This window comes from Dermochelys coriacea, chromosome 7 (genome assembly GCF_009764565.3).
Source record: "Dermochelys coriacea isolate rDerCor1 chromosome 7, rDerCor1.pri.v4, whole genome shotgun sequence".
NCBI classification, from domain to species: domain Eukaryota; kingdom Metazoa; phylum Chordata; order Testudines; family Dermochelyidae; genus Dermochelys; species Dermochelys coriacea.
The window spans coordinates 439776-453778 of NC_050074.1; the positions used below are offsets into that span (position 1 = coordinate 439776).

A 14003-nucleotide genomic window follows, 5' to 3' on the forward strand; every position below is an offset into this window, starting at 1 on the left:
TGAATTCGATGACCCTGAAGATCCCTTCCAGTCCTATGTTTCTGTATATAGAAGGAAAAGGTTAGCATAGTTCATGAGTAAGGCTAAGATTTTGTCACGGATATTATTAGTAAAAGTCAGGGACAGGTCACTGGCAATAAGGAAAAACTCATGGAAGTCCATGACCTGTCCCTGACTTTTACTAAAAATATCCCTGACAAAATGGGGAGCCCAGCTGCGGGGTCCCCACACCGCCTTCAGAAGTTTGGCAGCTGCTGCGCCACTCTGGGGGCCCCCACCACCTGTAGGGGCTTGGAGCTCCAAGGTACCACCCATGGCCGCCGGAAGCTTTGAAGGACCCACAGTGCCCACGGTTGCTCGGAACTCTGGGGTCTCGCCGCCTGCAGCGGCTAGGAGTTGCAGTGGGGGAGGGGAACCCTGCCACCCATGGCAGTCAGGAGCTGCACTGGGGGAGGGGAGCCCTGCCACCCAAGGCGGCTGGGAGCTGTGGGGAGGGTCAGTTAAGAGCTGCATGGGGCCCACAGTGGCCGGGAACTCCAGGAGACCTGTGATCCCCCCGCTGCAGTTCCTGGTCAACAGGGCTGAATTCATGGAGGTCGCTAGAAGTCATGGATTTCATGATCTCTGTGAAAAAAATCGTAGCCTTATTTATGAGACATCAGGCCAAGAGTCTTTACCACTTCTTGCGCACCCTTCCCAACTCAGTTTATAGAAGAATGGGGCCCTTCTCAGGGATAGGTCCAGAAATCTTCCTGGCCTAACCAAACCATTGCTGCTACATAAGGGATGTTTTATATCTTCCTGGAATATATTTTCTTTTTTGTGCTAAGGTCCACACATCCACTGCAATGGGTACTTCAGTTTTACAGATTAGGGGCAGAATCCCTCCTGTCAGTCTCTGGAGCAGGGGTTATTTCCTGCCTGCTGATGATCCCTCCAGTTTTTTCTGCCTTTACAGCAGCCAGTGGCTCAACCAGCCCTCCCTGCTGCAAAGCTTTTCTGAGGGAAATTCCAAACTTTGCTTCAAATTTGTAGGCTAACAGTTGGACTCAATAATGTCTTGTCTAATTCCCAGATGTGTCCCAGGGCTGTACTGGATTTTTGAGGAAATTGTCTCTGAGCTCAAGTTTGCTCCTCTCTCTGAAGCAGGATCATAGGGACAAACTCCCCAAAGGAGGATAAAATGAATAATACATTCAGCACCATTTCCCTCCTCACCTTCAGAGTGCAGCAATGCATATCAGTGCAGAAAGGACCAGGCCATAGATGTGCTGATTCTTGAAGCATGCAGATCTCTCCCACCACCCACATTAGGAAAGGAAGGTCAGCATTTCACAAAAAAGTTAGAGAATCAAATCGTAAACTATAATTTTTTATTGAAATCAAATAGAGGAGAGACTGTTAGGCAAGAGTGTAGTGAGTACTGTAAAATTACCCTTAGGAGGTCTGCATTGCCCTAGACGATCTATAACTATCTGTCCTCATACACACTGGGAAGATATATAAAAGGGGAAGAGGTGTCCTGACAGACCTACAAGACTGAGAAAGTATCAAGCTGTCATCAGCTGCTGCTGCTGTGGGTTGCCACGCCCTGGCTGTTGGGCTGGCGTTCCCAGCTGCGGGTTGCCATGCTCAAATATCCAGGTTATTGCTCGAAGTTTCTGCTGCAGGCTGCCACGCCTCTCCTCCACTTTCTCCCCCGCAGCAGATAGCTGTGGAGTGATGAGCGTGACAGCTGCCCAAATGTGGAAGAACTGACAGGCTATAAGGAGCCTCCACCATTTACTTCTTTCGAACCCATGACCACCCACACAGTCTCAAGTTTATAAGACCAGAAGGTTCTTCAGTATGCACCAGACAAAATTTGTCCTGTTGTCTCTAACAAAGATACGTGTGGCGATTATCCCTGGTCGTCAAGGACTCAGCGTTTCTAACTGGGGGAGATTTTTACCAGACAATGGCCTCCTCACTGTGCAGGCCCTTCACAAGCAACTGAGTCCAGGCAGTCCTGGCCTTAGTCCCCTCCTTCGAGCATGAAAACTCTCAGGGGGCAGGTCAACAGAAACAAACATGAACTGTCATCTGCCACCTTAAACACACTTGACTCTCTCATCAGGGTGGACGATATTACAAGTGTAGTCTTCTCAACCTAAAAAATTCACACGGCCAAAGGGCTTCTCCCTGAAGAGAGAGAGCTAGAGACTCATCTTTTACATGCAGGTAAATGTGGCCTTGAGACTGATTTTGTTTGAGCATCTCATCCCCAGCTATCTTAGTGATACAATGGAAACTTTATGGAAACCTGAGGCTATTCAGAGTCATCAGAAAAGTTGGCTTTTAATTCTAACTTCTACCAAACACTATAGAAAGAAATAGATGTAATATGGCAAGTTGAAGGAATCTGTGAAGTACAATAGGAGAAAATATCTGTCTGCAAGTGGTAGCTAGAACAAGTACAGGGTCAGTAACTGCCCTCAGTTTCCTCAGAGCTATCTGCAAGTCTCTTGACCCTTGTTATTTGGAGTTAGACCCCAGATTGGTGGCTGGCTTTTTGAATTTGAGAGCAAAAGGGCTACTAATAACTTTGACTAAATGAAGTCATTGGACGTTGTCCAGAGGGGACTGTGCAAGAATGCCAAGATGAACTTTGTCCCACTCACAATCTCAGCAACCTAGGGAAAAGCTGTGACATGAATGAAGGATTCAGAATCATTGGGGTTACAAAGGACCACAAGGGTCATTTAGTCTAACCTCCTGCCAACGTGTAGAATTTGTTGTCTAAACCATCCAAAAGAGACGGCTATCCAGCCTTCTTTGAAAACCTCCAGTGAAGGAGCTTCCACAGCCTCCCTAGGCAGTCTGTTCCACTGTCCTACTGTTCTTACAGTTAGGTAAAGTTTTTCCTGAGATTTAATCTAAATCTTCTATGCTGTGGTTTGAACCCATTGCCTCTTGTCTTGCCATTGTGAATTTCAGATCAGAGCACTACAACCTGATCCCCATCCAGTTTTTAGCCTCAGAAAATCATGAACAAGCAGAGAGAGGCCCTGTCAGAAACATCTGCTTGTTCATGTTCATTCCATACTAGGTGTGTGCGCGCACCACGAGCACTGTTGCCGGAGATTTTTCCCTTAGTAGTATCTATTGGGCTGGCTCTATGGCCCTCTGGTGCTGCAGGTTATGCAGTGGCATAAGGGGCGCTGCTGGCCCCTCACCCTCTCAGTTCCTTCTTACAGCCCGTGATGGTTGCTGGAACAACTCTTCTTGCTTTGGCAAGGCTTCTTCCTATTGGTTTTCTGAGTTTTTCTGTGTTCATTGTTGTTATAGTGGAGTGTATATGGTTTCAAGTAGTTTTAGTGTATATAATTAGTGTAAATAGTTAGTTCCTGTTATAGAGGGACTTTTGCCCCAGGTGCCAGGCATGCCCCTTTCCATGGTCTTCAAGCCTTTTACCTCCTGTGGCAAGCCTATACTCCTGAGTGACCTGCACTCCAGCTGCTTAAAGTGCCTGGGTGAAACTCATGTGAAGTACAAATGCCAGATCTGTCAGGACTTCAGACCCCTCACCAAAAAAGTCAGGGACATCAGACTGACAGCTGTCCTCGTGGAAGCTACCCTCAGACCTGTCTCAGAGCTGAGCCTCTCCGATTTGGCGTCAAGTATTTTGGTGTCAGGGTAAAGTGCTCCTCCAGCATTGAGCTCTTCGTGGCACTGTCTCTGGTGCCAAGGAAGTAGTACAAGAAGCAGCATACTGAGAGAGGGCACTCACTCATGCAGAAGAGAGACAAGTGGAGAGAAGGCTGTTTAGCGAGACCTATGCCAGGCTACTCTTTTAGCCCTGGACCTGTGTCGGCACTGTCGACTCTGCCGAGGGCATTCAACCTGGTATGGGACCCTCTGCCGACACAAGGAAACCACTGCAGTGCCAGCGGACTGACAATGCTATTGACCCCAGAAGATTTTCAGCTAGGGACCTTCTCTTTTTTTTCAGGTCCCGCCAGCTCCAATGGTGCACCCACCAGCTTTGGCATCCAGAAGCAGGAGGGAACGGTGCGTCAGGCACCATCTCAGCATCACCTAGGGGAAAGCCCCAATTGATCCCAGCATCCCGATCTCTAGTACACCACTGGTTCCCAGAGACCCAGCACCACATGGAGACATAAGTGGGTACTGCTCCACTGTGGTTGCTGAGAGAAGAATCCTCTTCAGAGTCTGAAGGGGAACCTTATGTACTGCCAAAAGCCCACCATCAGTACCCAGCCTACGCTCCACTGGGCTTCAGCGCCAGTCCTCCAGCAGGCATCTAGTCAGCGGGTCACTGGCCAATGCAGTGGCCCTATTGGAACCTCTGGGGGTTTCATAGAATCATAGAATCATAGAATATCAGGGTTGGAAGGGACCCCAGAAGGTCATCTAGTCCAACCCCCTGCTCAAAGCAGGACCAAGTCCCAGTTAAATCATCCCAGCCAGGGCTTTGTCAAGCCTGACCTTAAAAACCTCTAAGGAAGGAGATTCTACCACCTCCCTAGGTAACGCATTCCAGTGTTTCACCACCCTCTTAGTGAAAAAGTTTTTCCTAATATCCAATCTAAACCTCCCCCATTGCAACTTGAGACCATTACTCCTCGTTCTGTCATCTGCTACCATTGAGAACAGTCTAGAGCCATCCTCTTTGAAACCCCCTTTCAGGTAGTTGAAAGCAGCTATCAAATCCCCCCTCATTCTTTTCTTCTGCAGACTAAACAATCCCAGCTCCCTCAGCCTCTCCTCATAAGTCATGTGCTCTAGACCCCTAATCATTTTCGTTGCCCTTCGTTGTACTCTTTCCAATTTATCCACATCCTTCCTGTAGTGTGGGGCCCAAAACTGGACACAGTACTCCAGATGAGGCCTCACCAGTGTCGAATAGAGGGGAACGATCACGTCCCTCGATCTGCTCGCTATGCCCCTACTTATACATCCCAAAATGCCATTGGCCTTCTTGGCAACAAGGGCACACTGCTGACTCATATCCAGCTTCTCGTCCACTGTCACCCCTAGGTCCTTTTCCGCAGAACTGCTGCCGAGCCATTCGGTCCCTAGTCTGTAGCGGTGCATTGGATTCTTCCATCCTAAGTGCAGGACCCTGCACTTATCCTTATTGAACCTCATTAGATTTCTTTTGGCCCAATCCTCCAATTTGTCTAGGTCCTTCTGTATCCTATCCCTCCCCTCCAGCGTATCTACCACTCCTCCCAGTTTAGTATCATCCGCAAATTTGCTGAGAGTGCAATCCACACCATCCTCCAGATCATTTATGAAGATATTGAACAAAACGGGCCCCAGGACCGACCCCTGGGGCACTCCACTTGACACCGGCTGCCAACTAGACATGGAGCCATTGATCACTACCCGTTGAGCCCGACAATCTAGCCAGCTTTCTACCCACCTTATAGTGCATTCATCCAGCCCATACTTCCTTAACTTGCTGACAAGAATGCTGTGGGAGACCGTGTCAAAAGCTTTGCTAAAGTCAAGAAACAATACATCCACTGCTTTCCCTTCATCCACAGAACCAGTAATCTCATCATAAAAGGCGATTAGATTAGTCAGGCATGACCTTCCCTTGGTGAATCCCCTGATGCAGGGTCCTTCCTCCCACCAGTCCTACTCTGTGGTCTCCGAAAGATGGGCTAACGCTCCTTCCCACTTGGCACTGGATCCCGACTCTGCTACTGACTCCAGTACTGACTTCCAGGAGATGCCTCTAGTGGACATAGTCAAGGCAGAAGAAGGAGGAGCCCCTCCCCCGGTCCTACCCAGCTAAAGCTGTCGCGGGTCCCAGTAGCTTGCTTCCATAGGACAATTTCTGGGCCCATCAGAAACCTTCTGAAGCGGGTTGCTTCAAACTTGGACTTGGAGATTGAGGAGCTCAAAGAGACATCACAGAGTCTTATTGATATCCTGGCTGCAGCAGCTCCATCCAAAGTGGCCCTTCCCATCAATGAGATGGTGATGGGACCAGTCAAGGCCCTGTGGCAACCTCCTTCTTCTTTGGCCCCTACTTCAAAGAGGGCAGAAAAGAATTCTGTGCTGGCAGGCAAGTTTGAATACCTGCACTCACTTTGCTGAGGAAATATGATATTAATCTGTGGGACTCCTTGAATAAATTCAAAGACTTCCTGTCCTAAAAGTCAAGACAGGAGTTTGCAGCCCTCCTAGAAGAGGGTTAGAACATGGCCAGGACCTCTCTCGAGGCGGCTCTGCATGCTGCCAACTCGGCAGCCTAGATAGTGGCCTCTGTGGTCACCATGAGGCACTGTTCCTGGCTCCAGTCCTCTGGCCTTCCCATTGAGGTCCAACAGTCCATCCAGGAGCTTCCCTTCGAAGGCTCCTCTCTTTTCTCAGAGCAGATGGACACAAGACTTCATGGACTGAAGGGCTCGGGCCAGTCTACGATCCTTACGCCTTTACGCTCTGTCTGCTTCCAGAAAGCACTTTAGGCCTCAGCAGCCTCCCTGGTTCTTGGCACCTCCAGGACAGGAGCCCTACAAAAGAAAAGGAAGGAGTTATAAACAGCGCCAACCATTTCTGCCCACTTCAGCCTCCCATTCGGGTCTCAGAGATACTCTGGTCGGCCCAAGCAGGCCTTTTTAGGTGTGTCCAATGGCGCTATACCAGTCACCGTGTCGGATCTGCCTCCCCTTTTATTTTTGGATCGTTTGTCGCTCTTCAGCCTGACATGGACATTCACAACGTTGGACCATTGGTCCTGAACACAGTGACAGCTGGTTATACCCTGCAGTTTCTGCCTCCCCCTCACCCCATACCTCTTCAGGGACCCTTTTCGTGATCAGCCCCTCCTCTCTGAGGTGTAATCCCCCCCTACGTATGGGGGCCATGGAGGAAGTTCCTCAAGACTAGAGAGGGAAGAGGTTCTACTCCCGGTATTTCCTAATGCCAAAGGGGGCCTCCAGCCCATCGTGGACCTATGTCGCCTCAACAGATCTCAGGAAATTGAAGTTCCACATGGTCTTCCTGGCCTCCATCATTCCTTCCCTGGATCAGGGGAATGGTACACCGCCCTCGACTTAAAGGACGCATACTTTCACATTTCTGTCTCCCGTGACCACAGAAGATTTTTCAGGTTTACAGTGTGTCAACACCATTACCACTACTTATCGGCAGCCCTGCGTGTTTTTACAAAGTGTATGGTGGTTGTTGCAGCCTTCCTCAGGTAGCAAGGCATACAAGTCTACCTGTACCTCAGTGACTGGCTGATCAAAAGTCAGTCGCCGGCTCAAGTACAGAATAGCATCAGCACGGTCCAAGCCACCTTCTGAGCACTGGGCCTGCTGATAAACGAGCAGAAGTCAACGCTTGTCCCAGTTCAGAGAATGGAATTTATTCGGGCTGTGGTCAACTTGACCCAAGCAAGGACATTGCTGCTGGAGGCCTTTTTCCAGACCATGATGGACCTGATATCCAGTATCGTGGCCCACCCAATCACAATAGCTCAGGTGTGCCTCAAGCTTCTAGGTCACATGGCAGCTTTGACTTACATGGTTCAATATAAAGAAAAGGAGTACTTGTGGCACCTTAGAGACTAACAAATTTATTAGAGCATAAGCTTTCGTGAGCTACAGCTCACTTCATTGGATGCATCCGATGAAGTGAGCTGTAGCTCACGAAAGCTTATGCTCTAATAAATTTGTTAGTCTCTAAGGTGCCACAAGTACTCCTTTTCTTTTTGCGAATACAGACTAACACGGCTGCTACTCTGAAACCTATGGTTCAATATGCAAGGCTGCGCTTTGGGCCCCTCGAAATGTGGCTAGCATCAGTTTACTCCCTGAGAAGACACAACTTGGACTCAATGCTTACGTTCCCTCCCCTGGTTCCCCCTGGACTGGTGGAAAGACCCAAGATAGGTAATAATTGGGGTGCCCTTTGTTACCCCAGAACCATCAGTATCCTTAATTTTGGATGTGTCAAACGTAGCATGGGGAGCCCACCTCAACAACTTCAGGACTTGGATCCTCTGGTCCCAGGAAGGAACTCTCCCTGCACATAAACGTCAGGGAGTTCTTACTTCGCATACCAGATGTTCCTTCCCCAGGTCTCAGGCAAGGTGGTACAAGTCCTGACGGACAATACAGCAGCCAGGTTCTATGTCAATAAGCAAGGATGTCTCGATCCTCAGCCCTGTATCAGGAGACTGGCCATCTATGGGATTTCTGTACGAGATGCTCCATTCATCTCTAGGCGTCACATTTCCTGGGAGCCTGGAACATATTGGCGGATAACCAAATTCATTTTCCAAAAGTGGGGGCCTCCCCAGGTGGATCTGTTCGCCATCAGGCAGAACAGAAAATGCCATTGTTTTTTGTTCGCTGCAGGGCACAGCCCAGGCTCCCTCTCCAGCGCCTTTCTGCTCTTATGGGCAGACCACCTACTGTACGCCCCACCCGTCCCGATCCCCTTAGTGCACACAGTTCTTCTAAAAATCAAGCGGGACAAGGCATGAGTTATCCTCATAGCACCAGTGTGGCCATGCCAGCATTGGTTCAGCATGCTCCTGGACCTCTCAGTGGCAGCTCCGCTGTCACTCCCAGTGCAACCGCACCCAATTTCTCAAGACCACAGCTGGGTACTTCACCCGAATCTCACCTACTTGCACCTAACTGCATGGATGCTGCATGGCTGAACCCTGAAGAGCAGGTTTGCTCAGAACAGGATCGACAGAACTTGCTAGGTAGTAGAAAGCCTTCCCCCAGGACTACCTACTTGACCAATTGGAAACGTTTCACTTGTTGGACTTTCAAACATGATCTCTATCCATCTCGACCTTTCCTTCAGTCTGTCTTGGACTATTTGCTTCACCTAAAACAGCAGGGCCTGGCTTTCTTGTCTATTAAGGTACATTTGGCAGCCATCTCAGCCTCTCCCCTCTTCCCACCCACCCCCCCCATGAACGGCAGATCAGTGTTCTCCCATGAAATAACAGTTCTCAAGGGGTTAGAAAAACTGTATCCTCAGGTTCACAAACCAACCCTCCCGCACAGGGGATTTCAACTTGTTCCTGTTGAAATTCATCCTCTCCCCACCCCTCTTTGAGTCATTAGCATAGCGATCCCTGCTACTTCGCTCTTGGAAGGTCACCTTCCTGGTGGTGATAACCTCAGCCAGAAGGGTCTCTGAGGTCAAGGCCCTTGTGTCAGAACCACCTTACATGGTGTTCAAGGACAAGGTTCAACTGAGCCCCCATCTGGCCTTTTTGCCAAAGGTGGTGTCACAATTCATTAATAACTAGGTCATATGCCTACCTGTCTTCTTCCCAAAACCTCTCAAGAACTCTGAGGAATGATGGCTTCATTCATTGGACATTAGGCAGGCCTTCACTTTTTATATTGAGAGAACTAAACCCTTCTGCAAATCCATGCAACTCTTTGTGGCAATAGCAGAAAGGATGAGAAGGCTAACTGTGTCAACCCAAAGGATCTCGTCCTGGATAACCGCCTGTATTTGGGCTTATGAGCAGGTGAACATTTTATTTTTAGCCATAGTAACTGCTCATTCCACAAGAGCCTGAGCTTCATCAGTGGTGTTCCTCGCACAGGTCCCAAACCAGGGCATCTGCAGAGCCGCAGCCTGGTCTTCAGTGCATATCTTTGCATCCCACTATGCCATCACCCAACAGGCCCAAGACTATGCCAGTTTGGAAGAGCAGTGTTGCAGTCAACGTGTCCATTAACTCTGAGCCCACCTCCTGGGGTTCTGCTTGTGAGTCACCTAGCATGGAATGCACTTGAAGAAAAAATGGTTACTAACTTTCTGTAACTGTTATTCTTTGAGATGTTGCTCATGTCCATTCCATGACCTCTCTGTCCGAATTACCGGTAAGAAGGAACCGACAGGGTGTGGAGCCAGCAGCACCCCTTATACTGGCACATACGCGTGCAGCTCCAGAGGGTGCTACAGTCAGCCCAGCAAATACCACTCAGAGAAAATTCTCTGGCAATAGTTCACATGGCGCGCACACACCTATCATGGAACGGACATGAGCAACACATCTCGAAGAACAGTTATGGAAGGTTATTAACAATTTTTTCCTAAAGAAGGTTTGTCGTCAAAGCATTGCACTCCCACTTAACCATGTTCTGATCGTTCCTGTGTTTTTTAGATGGGTGGCAGCCTCTTTCCTTTCCCTTCCCAACTTTGATCTTTCCTATTTGATCTTCTATGCGCTCCCAGAGTCTCTCTCTCATGATCATGGTAGCAATAATGTTGGCTTTACGGAAGAAGAAAGTCACTTATGTGTTCTTAGACAATATTTCTAATAAGAGTCTGTACAGAAAAAGTGGAGGAAACACAGAGATATGGTTTCTAGAGTATCTTGAATCAAGGACAGATTCATGGCCTCAGGAAAGTCTATCATAGGCCTGGACTGAGGATGAATACTATCCGGAACAAAGTCTCAGATCAGAAAAAACATTGACATAAGATGATGACCATAATGGAAAGTATCACAAACAAAAATCCAGTTCTTACCAGACCCTGTCTGGAATTTTGATCTCATACACAGGCATGCTTCAATGATCAGGGGTTTGTGAGAGATCTGTCCAGTAATTCCTGGTATCCCCTCTGCTTCTCATCCTCTTTTATGCATTGGCAGAGATCTAGTTCCAGTTGCATACTCTTCACTTCCACCACTGGTGAATGCAGAATATCAATTTTTTTTTTTAAAGTGATCTTCCAGATTCAGCTCAGGGAATGAATACCAGAAAGAGAATACAGCATCCACCAGCCGGAACACAATGATTCTTTCTTTGTGTTTTTTCCATGGAAAATGGAGCTGTTTTGGTTCAATAATCAATGTGTCTGGTAGGATTTTCATAATAACAAAACACGATCAGCCCTACTACAGAGAGAAATTCTCCTGTCCTCGGCAGAGCACAGTTTCCTATCTGTATGTTGTGACAAAGCTCTGTCCTTGCCTCTGTGGGTCCCGCGTTTCCTGGTGGATTTCGCTAGCCTCAGAGGCTCACTGTGATCCTCCATGTAACCCTTCTTTCTCTAGAGACAAGGGTCACAGTCTACTGAGCCATTTTCATCATAAGCCAGCGAGGGAGGTGAGGAGAAGTTATCCTTCCTTGCACAGTCTCGGTTGTCTCCCAGTCTCGGTGATTAATCGGGGCAAAGATGGGGGTGGAGCCCAGGCCCACCCTCTACTCCGGGCTCCAGCCCAGGAACCCTAATAGTATCAGCTATGGTAGCTGACCTTTTAGAAACATGACGTACAATTCCCTGGGCTACTTCCCCCACAGCAGCCCTCAGTTCCTCAAGCTCCACTTTACCCTTACCTCAGGGCCTCCTTCCTTGTAGCTGATATGGTGTGTACTACTCAGCCTCTCCAACAGCACAACTTCTTCCCACAGCTCCTGACGTGCACCCCCACCTGACTGACTGGGAGGCTTTTAACTAGTTTCAGCCAGCCCCTGATTGGGGGATGAATCAGGTGTCCCACTCAACCTAGCCTTCTCCCTGCCTTCTGGAAAGTTCTTAATTGGCCCCAGGTGTCGTAATTGACCTGGAGCCGCTGCCATTTCGCTTATTCTGGTTCCAAGGATTTGTTTAGCCTGGATCTAATATATCTATCTCCCACTACTCTTTCATAGCCATCTGGCCTTGCCCCGTCACATATTCCCTCCCCCCCACCCCGCTCAACACCATAGAGTTGGGCAACTTGGGACGCCAGGCAGTATGCTCATGACAGACCATCAGCGTTGCCATAGTGGCATCCAGCCCTGTGCCGTATGCGGAACTGGAATGGTTGGAGGGATAAGAACCACCTGTTGACCCTTGCATTCTTTTCCTTATTCTGCTGCATCCACTGGAGGGGTGCATGGTCCATCACAAGAGTAAATTGCTGGCCTAAGAGGTAATAACACAGTGTCTCCATAGCCCATTTGACAGCAAGGCATTCTCTCTCGACTACTGCATATTTCTGTTCTCTTGGGAGAAGCTTTCTGCTTAGGTAGAGTATTGGGTGTTCCTCTTTTCCCACCATTTGCGACAGAACTCCCAATCCCACCTTGGAAGCGTCTGTCTGTAAAACAAATTCCCTGTTAAAGTCCGGGACTGTGAGTACGGGGTCATTACAGAGGGCCATTCGAAGGTCTGTAAATGCCCCCTCTGCTGCGTCGGTCCACTTTACCATGTCTGGACCTTAGGCCTTCACCAGGTCCGTTAGGGGACTTGCCCTAGTGGCGAAGTAGGGAATAAACCGTCGGTAGTAGCCTACCACGCCTAGGAACACACGGACCTGCTTCTTTCGGGTCGCCCGCGGCCAGTTTTGAATTGCCTCTAGCTTATTCATTTGGGGCTTCACTATGCCCCTTCCCACAATATATTCCAGGTACCTAGCCTCTGCTAGCCCAATGGCGCATTTAGCGGGATTAGCAGTGAGGCCAGCCCGCCTTAAGGTGCGCAGTACTGCCTCAACTTTTTCCAAATGGGTTCCCCAGACTGTCATATGGATGATGACATCATCTAGGTATGTAGCTGCATAACTAGTATGGGGGCGCAGCAGCTTATCCATGAGGTGCTGGAATGTGGCTGGGGCCCCATGTAGCCCAAAAGGGAGGACGGTGTACCGGAATAGCCCATCCGGGGTGGAGAATGCTGTCTTTTCTTTAGCTTCTTTGGTCAAAGGAATCTGCCAGTACCCTTTTGTCAGATCCAGTGTAGTCAAGAATCGGGCACTACCCAGTCGGTCAACCACTTCATCGATGCATGGTATGGGGTATGCATCAAACTGGGATATTTCATTCAGTCGGCGAAAGTCATTACAGAATCTCCTGGTACCGTCAGGTTTAGGCACTAGAACAATTGGACTGGACCACTGACTGTAAGATTCTTCAATAACCCCTAATTCTGACATTTTCTTTACTTCGGCCTTGATTTCCTCTCTTTTGGCTGCTGGGATTCGGTAGGGTTTCAATGTTACCTTGGCTCCGGGGATTGTGCGGATATGGTGATAGGTCTCAGTTGTCCGCCCTGGTTTTGTAGAGAACACATCTCTGTTGCGATTAATCATGTCGGCTGCCTCGATCTTTTGGATCGGTGTCAAGTCGGATGATATCCTCATTTGGTCGTGTAAGTTATCCTCTGGGGAAGGGTCTCCTGCATGACTAAGCATGTCTCTCGATCTTGCCAAGGTTTTAGAAGATTGATGTGGTAAATTTGCTCCGATTTCCAGCAGCCTGGCTGCCACACCTTATAGTTCATCTCTCCCATGGCTTCGATTGTTTCGTAGGGTCCCTGCCACTGGGCCAACAATTTACTTTCTGCTGTGGGCACCAGTACCATCACCCGATCCCCTGGTTGGAACCGGCGAAGCTTCACTTGGTGGTTATAATGGGTTCATTGGGTCTCCTGTGCTCTCTCCAAGTGTTCCCGTACAATGGGCGTAACTTGGACTATCCAATCTCTCATCTGCAGTACATGCTCAACTATGTTCCTTCCGGGATTTGGCTCCTCTTCCCAGGCTTCTATGGCTATATCCAATATGCCCTGAAGGTGGCGCCCATATAGTAATTCGAATGGAGAGAAACCTGTGAAGGCTTGCGGAACCTCCCAGATGGCGAACATGAGGTAAAGCAATAGGGTATCCCAATCTTTCCCATCCCAGCTCACCACTTTCCTGATCATGGCCTTGAGGGTCCTGTTGAACCTTTCCACAAGGCCATCTGTTTGCAGGTGGTATACAGAGGTCCGTAGGGCTTGTACATGGAGCAATGAACAGAGATCTTTCATCAACTTGGACATGAAAGATGTCCCTTGATCAGTGAATATCTCCTTGGGTAGCCCAACCCGGGCAAAGATCTGTACTAGCTCCGTAGCTATTGTCTTGGAAGCTGTGTTGCGCAGGGGAACAGCTTCCGGGACCGGGTTGCATAGTCCAGTACAACTAGCACATATTGGTGGCCCCGAGCTGTCTTCTCTAGGGGCCCTACCAGATC

At 49.0% G+C, this 14003-nt stretch overlaps 1 protein-coding gene across 15 annotated transcripts in view; it reads left to right on the top strand.

The window, feature by feature from the left end:
- The window catches only part of SETD5 (SET domain containing 5), a 164723-nt gene that overhangs the window by 74336 nt on the left and 76384 nt on the right, over positions 1-14003 (top strand). The window lies entirely within an intron of this gene.